Source organism: Canis lupus, chromosome X, assembly GCF_011100685.1.
Source record: "Canis lupus familiaris isolate Mischka breed German Shepherd chromosome X, alternate assembly UU_Cfam_GSD_1.0, whole genome shotgun sequence".
Taxonomy (NCBI): Eukaryota; Metazoa; Chordata; class Mammalia; order Carnivora; family Canidae; genus Canis; species Canis lupus.
Window position 1 is genome coordinate 103,856,465 of NC_049260.1, and position 14,077 is coordinate 103,870,541.

The 14,077-nt window shown below is 40.6% G+C and overlaps 1 long non-coding RNA gene across 1 annotated transcript in view; it reads right to left on the reverse strand.

Moving 5' to 3' along the window:
* The window catches only part of LOC119878082, a 119,535-nt gene that overhangs the window by 94,743 nt on the left and 10,715 nt on the right, over positions 1 to 14,077 (reverse strand). The window lies entirely within an intron of this gene.

Genomic DNA, 14,077 nt, shown 5'->3' on the forward strand with positions numbered 1-14,077 from the left:
TTCTTAAATGACATCCCCCATTTAACATCCCCCACAGCACATCCGTGTTTTAAGGACATTTTGGATTAACTTCAACTTTACTGGGAAAATACTTAAGGCCCCACATTTATAAATGAAAACAACTACTTCCAGCTTTCTGTAGTGGTACTTGGGTGGCAGTTCAAAATCACTTTTGAGGAAAGACGTGTAGCTTCCCAGTTAACTAGCTAAGAGTGGTGGGGAACATCTCTATAGGTTGTGCTATATTATCACAGAGAGTATAAGCTATAAGCAGGAAAATCACTGGCATCCCATTCTGTTTAAGTGTAAGGGGAGACTTGGCAATGCTGACCTGGGAAAGGCAGCGCCATGGGCAGCACCAAATGTCCACCTTGATTTATTCAAACTTTCACGGGTTAAATGAAAAGCAAGTGTGCTTTCTTCTCCTCAATGAAAATAATGGATATGAATTCCCTTTCAGAAGGTATTCTAACCATGTGACATCCCAGCCAGGTAGAATGCTGCGTCCTAACACTTGAAGGAATTTAGTTTCAGTTTCTAAGTGCTTTCCTTGAATCAGTCTCCTGGGGGATGATATTTCTCCCTAAATAACACAAAACACCTTCACCTTTAAAAGGACTTGGGTTTATTAAATCTGATTTACAATGAGTACTGTGACAGTTGCCAGATGGCAAATATTCAATTGCTGTTGGCCCCTCATAAGTAATCATAGTTTCTAAAGTAAAAAGGTGCCTCCCTAGTTACAAATCTTCTCCTGAACCTCTATAGACTTTTACTCGGTACCACACAATGTTTCAATTCTAAAATGTCATATGTTGCTCCTTAGCAAAATGAGTCGCATCATTCTCTTTTCAGTAAGGCCTGGACCTAGTACCTCCCTATGTGTCACAGAATTGGGCATATGGCAGACAATGAATCACTGCTCATGAGTTTCATATAATAAACAGTTGTTACTCCCTACTATGTTCCAAATGCTTTAGTAGGCAAAAAGGCTGGGTATACATTTCATCAGACAAGTCTTTGTTTCTTATCACAGAGGCTAGTGGATCAGACGAACATATAAATCAATAATTACGGCCCAACTCGTTAAATGCCATAACAAGAGTTTAAATGAAGATGAATAGTAGCACTACGTCAGGGTTAGAAGATATCCTGAACACATTCATTAAAGGCTGCTCCTAAATAATAAGGTGGACAACAAGAGAAAGAAATTTATGCAATAGAATGAAAAGCACAGAAACAAGATGGGTCTTGAGAGGGTCCAGGAGGAGAAGAGAGCTAGTCTTAGCCAGAGCATACAGTGTATAAGAAGAAGAAGAAAGAGATGAGGCAGGGCCATGCAAAGAATTTGGATCTCATTCTGAAGGTGTTGAGGAGCCACTGATGGGTTTATAATCAAGTGACTGTGGTATACAGATCTGCACTATTAAGTAGCCGGCTTTAGCAGCAACAGGTAGGACAGATCAGATGATCATGAGCATACCACTTAGGAGACTACTACAATTATCCAGGTGAGTAACAATGATGCCTCAGGCTAGGGTCATGGAAGTGGGAACAGGAAGTGCCACAGTGGATAGATTTGAGAAGTATTACGGGGGTAAAATGAAGAGCATCTCATGACTAGTAGAAGAGTTTGGAGGATAGGTCAGACAGGGAACCCTGGTAGATATTAATAGTGTTCATAGAGATTAGTCGTGAAGTCAAGAGCCCAGAATTTGGAGTCAATGCTGGAATGTTCATCACTTAGCTGTGAGGTCTGCAGCAAGGCTTCTCACTCTGGAAACTTGACTTCCTCACAGGAGAAGCAAAAATAGCTATGACTTACCTCACAGATCTGTTGTAGGAGTTAAACAAAATCATGCATGAAAATGTGCTTTACATGCTCGAAGGGACTACATACAAATGTTGTTATCCCATTGACTTGAAAACTCACTTCCTGAATCTAGCAGAACCAAACCCTGACCTTTTTCCTTAGAACCATTTACTGGCACTATGTCTCTCATAATTATTTTTTTATTGGGGTTCAATTTGCCAACGTATAGCATAACACCTAGTGCTCATCTCATCAAGTGCCCCCCTCAGTGCCCATCACCCAATCACCCCCACCCCCTGCCCACCTCCCTTTCCACCACCCCTTTTTCGTTTCCCAGAGTTAGGAGTCTCTAATGTTCTGTCTCCCTCTCTGATATTTCCCACTCATTTTCTCTCCTTTCCCCTTTAATCTCTTTCACTATTTTTTATATTCCCCAAATGAATGAGACCATATAATGTTTGTCCTTCTCCGATTGACTTATTTCACTCAGCATAATACCCTCCAGGTCCATCCACGTCGAAGCAAATGGTGGATATTTGTTGTTTCTAATGGCTGAGTAATATTCCATTGTATACATAAACCACATCTTCTTTATCCATTCATCTTTCGATGGACACTGAAGCTCCTTCCACAGTTTAGCTATTGTGGACATTGCTGCTATAAACATCGGGGTGCAGGTGTCCTGGCGTTTCACTGCATCTGTATCTTTGGGGTAAATCCCCAGCAGTGCAATTGCTGGCAGATCTATTTTTAACTCTTTGAGGAACCTCCACACAGTTTTCCAGAGTGGCTGCACCAGTTCACATTCCCACCAAGAGTACAAGAGGGTTCCCCTTTCTCCACATCCTCTCCAACATTTGTTGTTTCCTGCCTTGTTAATTTTCCCCATTCTCACTGGTGTGAGGTGGTATCTTCCCAGGGGAATTCTATCAAACTTTTAAAGAAGAAACCATACCTATTCTACTAAAGCTGTTCGGAAAGATAGAAAGAGATGGAATACTTCCAAACTCGTTCTATGAGGCCAGCATCACCTTAATTCCAAAACCAGACAAAGACTCCACAAAAAAGAATTATAGACCAATATCCCTGATGAACACAGATGCAAAAATTCTCAACAAGATACTAGCCAATAGGATCCAACAATACATTAAGAAGATTATTCACCATGACCAAGTGGGATTTATCCCCGGGATGCAAGGCTGGTTCAACACTTGTAAAGCAATCAATGTGATTGATCATATTAGCAAGAGAAAAAACAAGAACCATATGATCCTCTCAATAGATGAAGAGAAAGCATTTGACAAAATACAGCATCCATTCCTGATCAAAACTCTTCAGAGTGTAGGGATAGAGGGAACATTCCTCAGCATCTTAAAAGCCATCTACAAAAAGCCCACAGCAAATAACATTCTCAATGGGGAAGCACTGGGAGCCTTTCCCCTAAGATCAGGAACACGACAGGGATGTCCACTCTTACCACTGCTATTCAACATAGTACTAGAAGTCCTAGCCTCAGCAATTAGGCAACAAAAAGAAATAAAAGGCATTCAAATTGTCTCTCATAATTAAGGAAAACATTGCTTGTGCATGACAGGTAGGCAGAAGGGCTTATACAAGTCATAATGACAAGTCAAGATGACAAGTCAATCATCCACACTCCCCAGCACTTTCCCCTATGCTGCCAAGCAGGAAATGGCTGTCAGAGGTTGTTGTACAGGTGACAGTTCACAGCCATACTTTTAACATTCCATCCAACCTAGTGCTCTGGCCTGCTTTTAGTTACATAGGTAAGAACTCATTGTTTATGTCCTAAAAAAAAGCAATAGTTGTAACTTGGTGATTTGATATTTGTTTATACCAGCTAATCAGTGGATTCTGATTAAGAATGTCCTCAGGCCCAAGGAAGACCCAAATACAAATGTTATTTTCTCTGAACAGTCAATTAAAAGTCTACATGAATAATAATTAACATGACCTCTGAGTTGGTCACCAGTGATAGCTTGCCCCTAAACTCCTATCTTGAAAAGGGGTCTTACTTTCATTGTCTTCCTCTAAATGATTTTGGTGAATGAAACTACATCTTGTTTGTACAGGTTGACCAGAGATCACATGCACTTTTTCGATGTGAATAGGTAATGTGTGCTTCTGCCTCTAGCTCTGTTTCATCTGTTGACACTGCTCTGAGTTCTCATGATACTAATTCAGTTGTCAAATACACATATTTGATTAGAACTCATTTTTCCAAAGTATGGCTTTTGAGTCACTGTTGGAACACAGGGTCCCTTCCATCCTCATGTATTTGTTGGGCTTATTTCTTATATTATTTGAGGTTTATATCTTTCCAGCATCAAAGAAATTTTTTTAAAGACTTTATTTATTTATTCGTGAGAGACACCAAGAGAGAGGCAGAGACACAGACAGAAGGAGAAGCAGGCTCCCTACAAGGGAACCTGATGTGGGACTCTATCCCAGGACCTTGGGATCACAACCTGAGCCAAAGGCAGATACTCAACCTCTAAGCCACCTTAGGTATCCCTCCAGCATCAAAGAACTTTGCTAGAGTTTTTATGTTGAGGTGGCATAAATCTGAATCCATTAAAATAGTAGTCCACTAAGAATATATTATATATATTCAAGAATAAAATATAAACTTGAATTTTTATTTATACAGTAATAGCTAACATTTTTTTGATCACTTATGGTGTCCCAGACATACTGCTAAGTGCTCTACATGAACTATCTCATTTAATTCTCAAGAAAACCCTGCATGGTATGTACTATTATTACCTTTAAAGACCAGCAAATCAAGGCTCAGAACAATTAGAAATTTGCCTAAGTCCACATAGCAGGAAGTGGCAGATCTATAATTTGAACCCAAGTCTGTCCAATGCTATAACTTGTTTTCTTAACCATCATAGAATGTTGTTAATAAAATGCCATTTCATGTATTCTTAATACTGCTGGCTATAAACCAAATGGGGATGCAGGAGAAGCCCATCTTCTGGTACTGTTCTGCTTCTCTCTTTTAGGAACTTCCTTACTTCACCCCACATGTCCCATCCTGTGTCTTTATAGTGACCTAAATCTTGTCTTTGCAAATATGAACCTTAGCCTCCACTATATTCTCATTGATATATACCAATCAGGTATCTTTCTTAAGGCACCTTTTTCAGTTAAGTGTCCAATGGAAAGGATCTGGCAGAGTAAATTTATACCTGGATGCTTATGATGGCAACGATTTATTACTCCTGCATTTTAACAATGGGATCTTGCCTTAACCCAGAATAAATAAGAGAGAATCTGAAAATTTCAATTCAGGCTCTTCTCAGTGCTACCATATTTGTCATGCCATCTGCACATAGGCTAAGCATGCTGCTCATCACATCTCTGAAGGAGAAAGCTAGTATTGGCTATTCAATATTTTGTTATTCATTCAAGAGAAAATGTAGAAAGTCATATATGGGATTACTACAGGATTTATCTGAAGCTATGTTAAAGATTCTTAGCTAAGTCATCATTAGAGATGGCATTAGCATTATTGGACAGGAATTGCATAATTAGGAAACTACTATTGGAATGAGATATTTACTAAGCAGTCTTTGGGTTCCTCAAAGTACCATTTTGGAGAATCATATTGTCTCTTTGTCTAGATGATTATTACTAAAAATTCTATGTGTTACTGAATACACAAAACTCTATATAACACTAAGGAGTTAGCATTATATTCAAATTTTCAAGTAACAGGAATGGAGTTATGGTGTAGATTTATCCATATTCTGTTACCCATGTTCCATTGGGACCTGCAATTGTGAAATAGCTGGCTGAGGTTAGGGTTACAAACTATGTCCATGAAACCAAATGAAGCTAACCCAAACAAATGGGAATTGAACCACCAACTTTGACCTCAGTAATTACATACTCTAAACAACTTGAGATTTGCCAGCATGCGAATAAGATTTAACAAACTCATTCTCTGGAACTGAAAGTTTTGACTCTTTTCAGGAGTACCTAATCTACTCAACCAAATAGATCCAATACATAATTTGTGAATATCTGACACATACTATGTACCATTTACTATATATAAAAGTTAAACTCTTTCTGCAAATATAGAGATAAAATAATAGCTGAGTCACAGGATTTATGTTTTATAATCATAACATAGCTGTGACCAGAATCATATAATAACAGTCTGATATATACATGGGAATGAAAAATGTTAAGAGGAGGAGTAACATGATCAAATCTGTGTTTTCGAAAGATTACTTTTGAAGTGTGAAGAATGGATGGGCAGAGGATGAGAAGTGTTGGAAAAGTGGGATGAGGAGAAAGAGACACTGGTCATAGGGAGACCATTTATTAAGACACTATTGCAAACGGCTCAGGCAAGAGATGATAAATTCAAGAGCCACTATGGAGAGTAGAATTAATGAGTCTTGGCAATCAATGGATGGGTGGGCTGTTGGGGGCAGGTGGATATGAAGAAGACGAAAAAATAAATAATAATTCTTCACTTGAGAAGCAAGAACTACTAAATAGTAGATGCTATAAACCATCACTTTTTCCTCATTTACTTTAAGCAATATAGAAATTCAGTTGGCTCATTGGTAGATAGTGGTTGGGCAATCAAATTCCTTCCTTTCCATTTGTTTTCTGTTCCTCCTGAGAGCATTATCAAGGAGCCACAAATCTCTCAAGTCTGAATTCTGCTCCTAGCACTCACTGTATCAGGCAGGGGCACCTTCCACGGGATCCTGTGTAAAAGTCCCAGGAAATGAGTTGGTCCAGTTTAGGGCACTCAACCATAGATGCCACCTGCAGTCAAGCCAAGTGGAGAATCTGATTATTGGCCAAAGAGGACTGCAAAAAGCTCTAGTGGAAGAAGAATTAGCAAGTGCCAGGTCCTAGGGTGAGGCAAGGCGGTAAGAGGAAAAATGAGTCACAAGGTCAGAAATGAGAACAGGCTGAGGAAGGGTTAGGAATGAGTGTGAGATAAGCTGGGGTGAATGGTTCAGGACAGAAGCCATGAATTCTGAAAGAATGAGGGAGACCTGTTTTCATGTAATGTGGGCAGGTTGGTACAGGCAAATACCCGATAGCTTAAAGGCACTGAACAGGCCCGGACACCTTACTTGGAATCCCTAATCTAAAGTATCTCTGTTTCAAGAGCTAAAGAAACTTATGTTCTTATAACTATAACAGAGTTTCCTATTTGTGTTTCAGTTTCCTAAGACTCGTACTAGAAACAGACTCTGTGAGGCCACAAGTTCTTTTGCCCCCTTGGAATTCTATGGGACAGATGATTTCTCATGGGACAGATGATTTCTAATCCCAAAATTTAAATACAAGGCTATCCATCTTTTTATTCTATTGGGTTACTATTTTCAAAGACAAATCCTCTAATCTATAAACACAGACTGCTTCATTAACTGTGTTTAACAGGTAGCGGAGGCTTAGTTACTGACAACTGCCAGGCGGTGACTTGGAATCCAGCCCTTGTTTTCGAATTGGCTGTAACATGATACAGAGCACAGAGCACATATTTTACTTTAAGAGAGATGTCTAATTTTGTTAAACTTGTTGCTCAGGCTGCCATAATCTGTGCATGCTGCTTTAGGCTCTGCAAGAAGTACATACAGGCCTTGTGGTTGACAAAGAGTAAAACAAGGAAGTAGGAAAAGTGCAAGAAGAAAATATAGTGAATCCTTCTCCTGCCCCACCCCCACCCCCACCCCAAATATAGCAGTAGTTATAAAAGCGATAAAAAGCTTAAGTAAGAAAAAGCTTGTGAGGGAAAATCCAAGCTGGGAAAGGCTCTGTAATCACAGCTGTCTCTGACTCTTTCCCATCTGAGTTTTGACCTTTGTTCCACTGAGGCTTCTCCCAGCCTTCTAGCCAGGGCCTCCACTGACACCATCATCCCTGGTTTCCAGGGGTCCTCATTACCCTAGCTCTCCTGGACCAGTTATGGGCAATTCCTTTTCTCCTACCAGAATAGGGTAGGCACTTTTCAAGTGGATTTTTACTAAGGAGAAAAGAGGAGACAAAAGCAAGGAAACTCTGACACCTAGCACTGGACAGGATTCTTTAAGACAGTGATGCCCAAAGTGGGCTCCTGAGGTCAGCAATATGAGCAACACCAAGGAACTCATTAGAAATGCTAATTCCCGGGATCCCTGGGTGGCGCAGCGGTTTAGCGCCTGCCTTTGGCCCAGGGCGCGATCCTGGAGACCCGGGATCGAATCCCACGTCGGGCTCCCAGTGCATGGAGCCTGCTTCTCCCTCTGCCTGTGTCTCTGCCTCTCTCTCTCTCTGTGACTATAATAAATAAATAAAAAATTAAAAAAAAAGAAATGCTAATTCCCAGGCCCCATCCCAGACCTCCTGAATCAGCAACTCTGGTAATGAGGCCCAGCCATCTGTCATTTAAGAAATCCTTTAGGTGATTCTAACCCAGGCTCAAGTCTGAGAACTACTGTTCTAAAGAAACTGCAACCTAGTCCTGGGTAGCCTTGATCAGTCCCACCTGCAGAGCACACAGCCTCCTTTCTCTCTCCTGGCATCATCCATGTTTGGTTCTGTTTGCCTATGGCTTGGTCTCTAGCGGCTAACTCTACATTTGGGCTAGTGGATTCCATGTTCTGGACCAACGTGTGCCCAGGACACATTCCAGCTCATTCCAGGAGCTTCCACATCTTTTGCCTGTTGCTCATGTGCTCTGCCCTAAGTACATTACACTCAGTATTACATTTAATCCTTGTAATAGTTCCATAAGGTAGGCACTCTTATCTACATCTTCCAAATAGGGAAACAAAGAGTCAGAGAAGGGAGTTGCCAAAGGGATGCCAGATCATAAAGGACAGGACCAGGATTCATACCTAGATATCTGTGACTCCAAAGCCCATATGCATAACCTTGATATCACATAGCCTCCACACGGCCATGTGGCTCGTGTGCCAGGTACCACTGTCTGGGCCACTTCTGTAACGGTGTATCAACTCACTCCCTTGGCCAGATGAGTCTTCTCCTTATGCACTGGCCCTTTCACATATTATCCCAGGACAAGTTACTTAACCTCACTGAGCTTAAGTTCCCTTGTCTGTCAAATTGAGAAATAATCCTCACCTCAGGAGGTGGTCGTGAGTCTCAAGTAGGTAAATGTATGTGAAATGTTGTCCATTGTAACAGAAACAAAAGGCCTTATTATCTCTTCTCTACAGATGAGGAAACCTATGGTCAGTGTGGTTACCCAGGAGACAAAGGCTGTTGGCTTTCCACCTGTTATTTCAGTGTGTGAGGAGGCCTTTGCTCCCCAAATCTCTCTCTCTACTTGCACTTTCAAGAAGACAGCCGTATTTTATAAGAATTTTCTATTAAGATGAAGACATTGTCAGGCCAGGATAATAAAATGAGCAAAACACAGATACATTTGGATCCAGAGAGGTGAGAAAAGCCTAGGATCAGGGAGCATACTGGCTCAGCCACTAGCTGGTGAAATGGGCTTTGGGCAGCCCAGAGACACAGGGTCAGGGTCAAGGGAATAGACAAAAAGCAAAGCTCAACCACTGAGCCACCCAGGCATCCCACCTCTCTCACTTTTTAAGGGATCTGCATTGACTTCAGAACAATCCCATCTTCTCACTTGTCCTCCTCCCTTTCTGTTTCTCAGCTTCCCAGTTGTTTTTGTTTTTCTTTTCATCCTTCTTTCCCACAGATAAGGTTAGTTCTCTGTGAACTGGACATTCATTCTTAGCCTTTCTTCTCTTCCCCATTTCTTTTTCATGGTATGCCTTTAGCACAGACAGTGTTTCAATAAGGTAGAGGTCACCAAGCAAGGAGGGACATGGGTGCATTTTATGAAAACTAACCATGTTATACCACGAAGACAGAAGCAGCCCAAGCAGCCCTGGATGGCTCTGTCCTTGGGTTTTGTGAACACCGATGTGACAGACAAGATACTATGCAAGTTTTCACGGCAGGGTTTGTTTGTTTGTTTGTTTCTTTGTTCATTTGTTTTAAGTCATCTCTACACCCAACATGGGGCTCGAACTCACAACCCTGAGATTAAGAGTCACATGTTCCTCCAACTAAGCCAGCCAGGCACACCTACAGCGAGGGGTGGTTTATACAGGGATATTCTTTTAAGCCATTTCCCATTTTTCCTTGCATGAAAAATATTTTCTCAAAAGTGTAATTTCTTAAGAAATATGGGCATGAGATAACCCCAAACTAATGCTGGCCTGGAAAATGGATGTTAAAGGAAAAATCTCCACCTACTCTCTTTGGGGCAAATTATTTTTCTGCAAGTAATTTTTTTTTAAGATTCCATTTCTGCATGGCAAAGCTTTGCTTTCAATAATATTCTGTGCATGTTAGGCTATTAATGAAAATAGGCTCAAGCATAGGATAAAGTACATCCATCTTGAAATACCCATGAGGAATTCACATGCCATTCCCCTACTTATGTCATAATTAAAAAGGAAATGCCACACTTGACCAAATTTCTGGTCCATCCAGCCCTGAATTTTATAGGAGGACTCACAGACATGTTGGCAGTAGGAGTGAAGAAGGTGTGGTTGGCCTACCTAATGACAACCTCAAAGGTTAAAGACATTTCACAAGATTTTCTTAGTAAACTATCCTGGCTTTATCTTCTACAAATATGGCCTAAATTCTTTCTGAATCTCTTTTCACCTCAACTTGTTGCTTGAGGTGGTGAGTTCCCTAGGTTTTACTGTCCACTGCAAAAAGTCACTTTTGTCTTGAACTTGATTCTTTTGAGTTTTAAGGTCTGTGCTGAGTTTGAGCCAGTAAACAGTTTTGATCATTATTATTTGCTCTGTACATACCCTTTGTGATGCTTTTACAGAATGGCTAATAGGGGGACCCACCTCATAGGGGTAATAGGTACTGAATGGTTCCAGACTTGGCAAGTCACAGAGGAGGAACTAAATAATCAGTTATTCTTACTAGCGCTGATCTTAGTATGGACTTTGGCCGTGCCTCAATCTTTATCTGTTTGGGTTGAAAACTCATCATACTTTCAGTCTTCTCATTCCTTTGTTCTGGCTGCCCATCTCTATACCACCTTGAACTCCATTTTTGCCTTTGTTGTTGTTGTTGTTGTTTTTTAAGATTTCATTTATTTATTCATGAGAGACACTGAAAGAGAGAGAAGCAGAGACACAGGCAGAGGAAGAAGCAGGCTCCATGCAGGGAGCCTGATGTGGGATTCGATGCTGGGACTCCAGGATCATGCCCTGGGCTGAAGGCAGGTGCTAAACCGCTGAGCCACCCAGGGATCCCCATTTTGCCTTTCTTGTTTGATGGCCCCTTGAATTAAATATTGTGTTCCTGCACCAGGTTTTTATTATTTTTTTCAAAAACAGGATAATGTATCAGTGTTTCTAGTCTGTTTTCTATTGACACACAGAATTTTGTTGACCTTTCTGGCCAAAATGGCACAGATGAAGTTGTTCCAGAAATATCTGCAACTCCTAGATCACTTTCCCGAGCCATAAATGACAACAATCTTATTATTTGTATGATACAGTTAGGGTTTTGTTTTTTGTTTTTTTACAGATACTTTACCTTGCTGAGATAACCTACTATTCATTTTTTCCCATTCTTCCAAATTTGAGAGAGTTTCTTGCCATTTATGCTATGTCAGCTTGGTATTTCACTACTGAGAAGAGCTTAGTGCCAGCTACAAACAGAGATACCACTGTGTGTACCTTATTTTACACCACTTGTAACATGTAAATCTGGGACCATCAGAGTCTGATGCTGACACTTCTCCATCCACAGAAGCACCCACTTTATCTTACCCTCCATTTCATTCTATAAGTTCACTTTTCTTCCATGACAAAATGTTTCCCCGCATCCCACAGGGACTCATTTAACGACAACAAAAATGTCAACAGCACGGAAGCTTGTTAAAGTTTTTTTTTAAGTCTATGTAAATTTGGGGCACCTGGGTGGCTCAGTGGTTGAGTGTCAGCCTTTGGCTCAGGTCGTAATTCTGGGGTCCTGGGTGAGTCCCACATCAGACTCCTCGCAGGGAACATGCTTCTCCCTCTGTCTATGCCTCTGCCTCTCTCTGTGTGTGTGTCTCTCATGAATAAATAAAATCTTAAAAGAAAAAAAGTCTATGTAAATTCTTATCCCCTGGTTCCTCCTTGTCCGTATGTTATTTACCCCCTTGAGGCATGCTAATAGATGAGTCAGATGTGATTTTCACTTATAAAAACCCTGGTGCCTTCCTTCTGAAAGGTCATGTTTGACTATGACTTTAGATTTATTATTTGGCTATACAACAATTGTTCAGAGAGTTCCAGATTTTCTTTTTAAGAATTTTTTAATATAATCATTAAATGTCAGTGCTGGAAAGAACTTTATAGCTGGCTCAATTCTCTTTGTTTTATAATGAGGAAACTAAGGCCTAAAAAAGCTTCTGCCCAATGCATTTTCCTTTTCTTGGTTTCTTCACAATTTGAGCAAAATTCGTGTTTTGGTTCATGCTAATATGTTTGCGGCTCGATCATGTGCAGGGCTCCTGAGCCTGAGATCACGACTGGAGCCAAAGCCAAGAGTCCCCTGCTTCACTGACTGTGCCACCCAGGTGCCCCTCCAGTCTGTGTTCCTAATGAGCATATGGTATACTGCCTCTCAGAATTGATTGTTTTCAATAGCAATGTTAGCTGTTTCCTAATCTGATGGCGACTTTGTATTTGACCCTAACTTCACTTATTTTTGTATTTTCCCCTCATTATATATCACCACTCCTTGTTCCCCTGCATATGCACATCCACGCACCTATACACAGGAAAATGCTTTGATGACATAATTTCCCTGCCCTTGCTATTTCTTTTTATTCCCCTCTGTGTCCCTCAGAGATGTCCATGGTGAGTTTCCCCTTGAGACTAAAATATATAAACCCTAACCTCAAACTCTAAGAAATTTTTCATTGTTAAAAATATATATATTTGCAATTAATCTCTAAGGACAGAAATCATATAGGGGCACCTGGGTGGCTCAGTTGGTTGGTGTCAAACTCTTGATTTCGGCTCAGGTCATGATCTCAGGGCCCTGAGAAGGAGCCTCGAGTTGAGGACTGGAGTCTGCTTGAAATTCTCTCCACCTCCCTCTGCCCCTCCACCTGCTCGTTCTGTGTCTCTCTAAATAAATTTGTAAAATATTTTTTAAAAATCACACTGTAATTTTTTGTTGTCACCTAAACATTTTAGCGATTCAAAAAAAAAAAAAAACACAGAATGAAGGAAAACATCTTAGGCACTCTGGGTTCCAACTGACTCGACCCCTGACTGCTATCTATGTAACTTCTGAGCATGTGAAGATGCTTTTGTAAATAAGCACTAGATTCTTAAAGATTCATGGGGGTTGCTGAGCAGTGGAGGCTCTGGGGAAGAGGCGAATGGACAGGGGAACAGCAAGTACCACTATTCGTGGTCAATTCTGTACCAGGTATCACAATAGAACAGTTTATGTTTATTTTTTTTTAATTTTTATTTATTTATGATAGTCACAGAGAGAGAGAGAGAGGCGCAGAGACACAGGCAGAGGGAGAAGCAGGCTCCATGCACCGGGAGCCCGACGTGGGATTCGATCCCGGGTCTCCAGGATCGCGCCCTGGGCCAAAGGCAGGCGCCAAACCGCTGCGCCACCCAGGGATCCCCAGTTTATGTTTATCATCTCATTTAATCCTCACCATCACCATTCAAAGGGGACATTAATAACACCCATTTTGCAGATGAAGTAAAGGAGGCTCAGACATCAAGTTCACGAAACTAATAAGGTCTGTCTGGCTCCAAATCCCATGTTTATTTGTTTTTTTTTTTTCCCCACTAAATTGTATCACCTTTCAAAAAGTAGATGCCCCTTTGCCTGTTGCAGCATAAAAATTTCAAAGAAGAAAATGGTGTGAGTAAATATCTCCTATAGTTTTATTTTAGAAAGTTCTTGCTGAAAGAAAGCCCTTACTCTTTATAAACAACACAAAGTTGCTTTATGAAGGAAGAAAAATGTGTTTTGAACAACAGTACTGATCAGTTAATTCCATTTGTTAAAGAGAAGCACACTTTTCCTTTAACTTCTCCCATTGGAGACCATGGAAGGAAAAATTAGTTCAAAATGTTATAGATCTTATCACTTTTACAACAAAATTCTCACTAAAAATGCTGCAACCAAATGATATTAACAATCAGAATAAATTAAAAGAAATTCAAACATGTAGACCTGTGATCT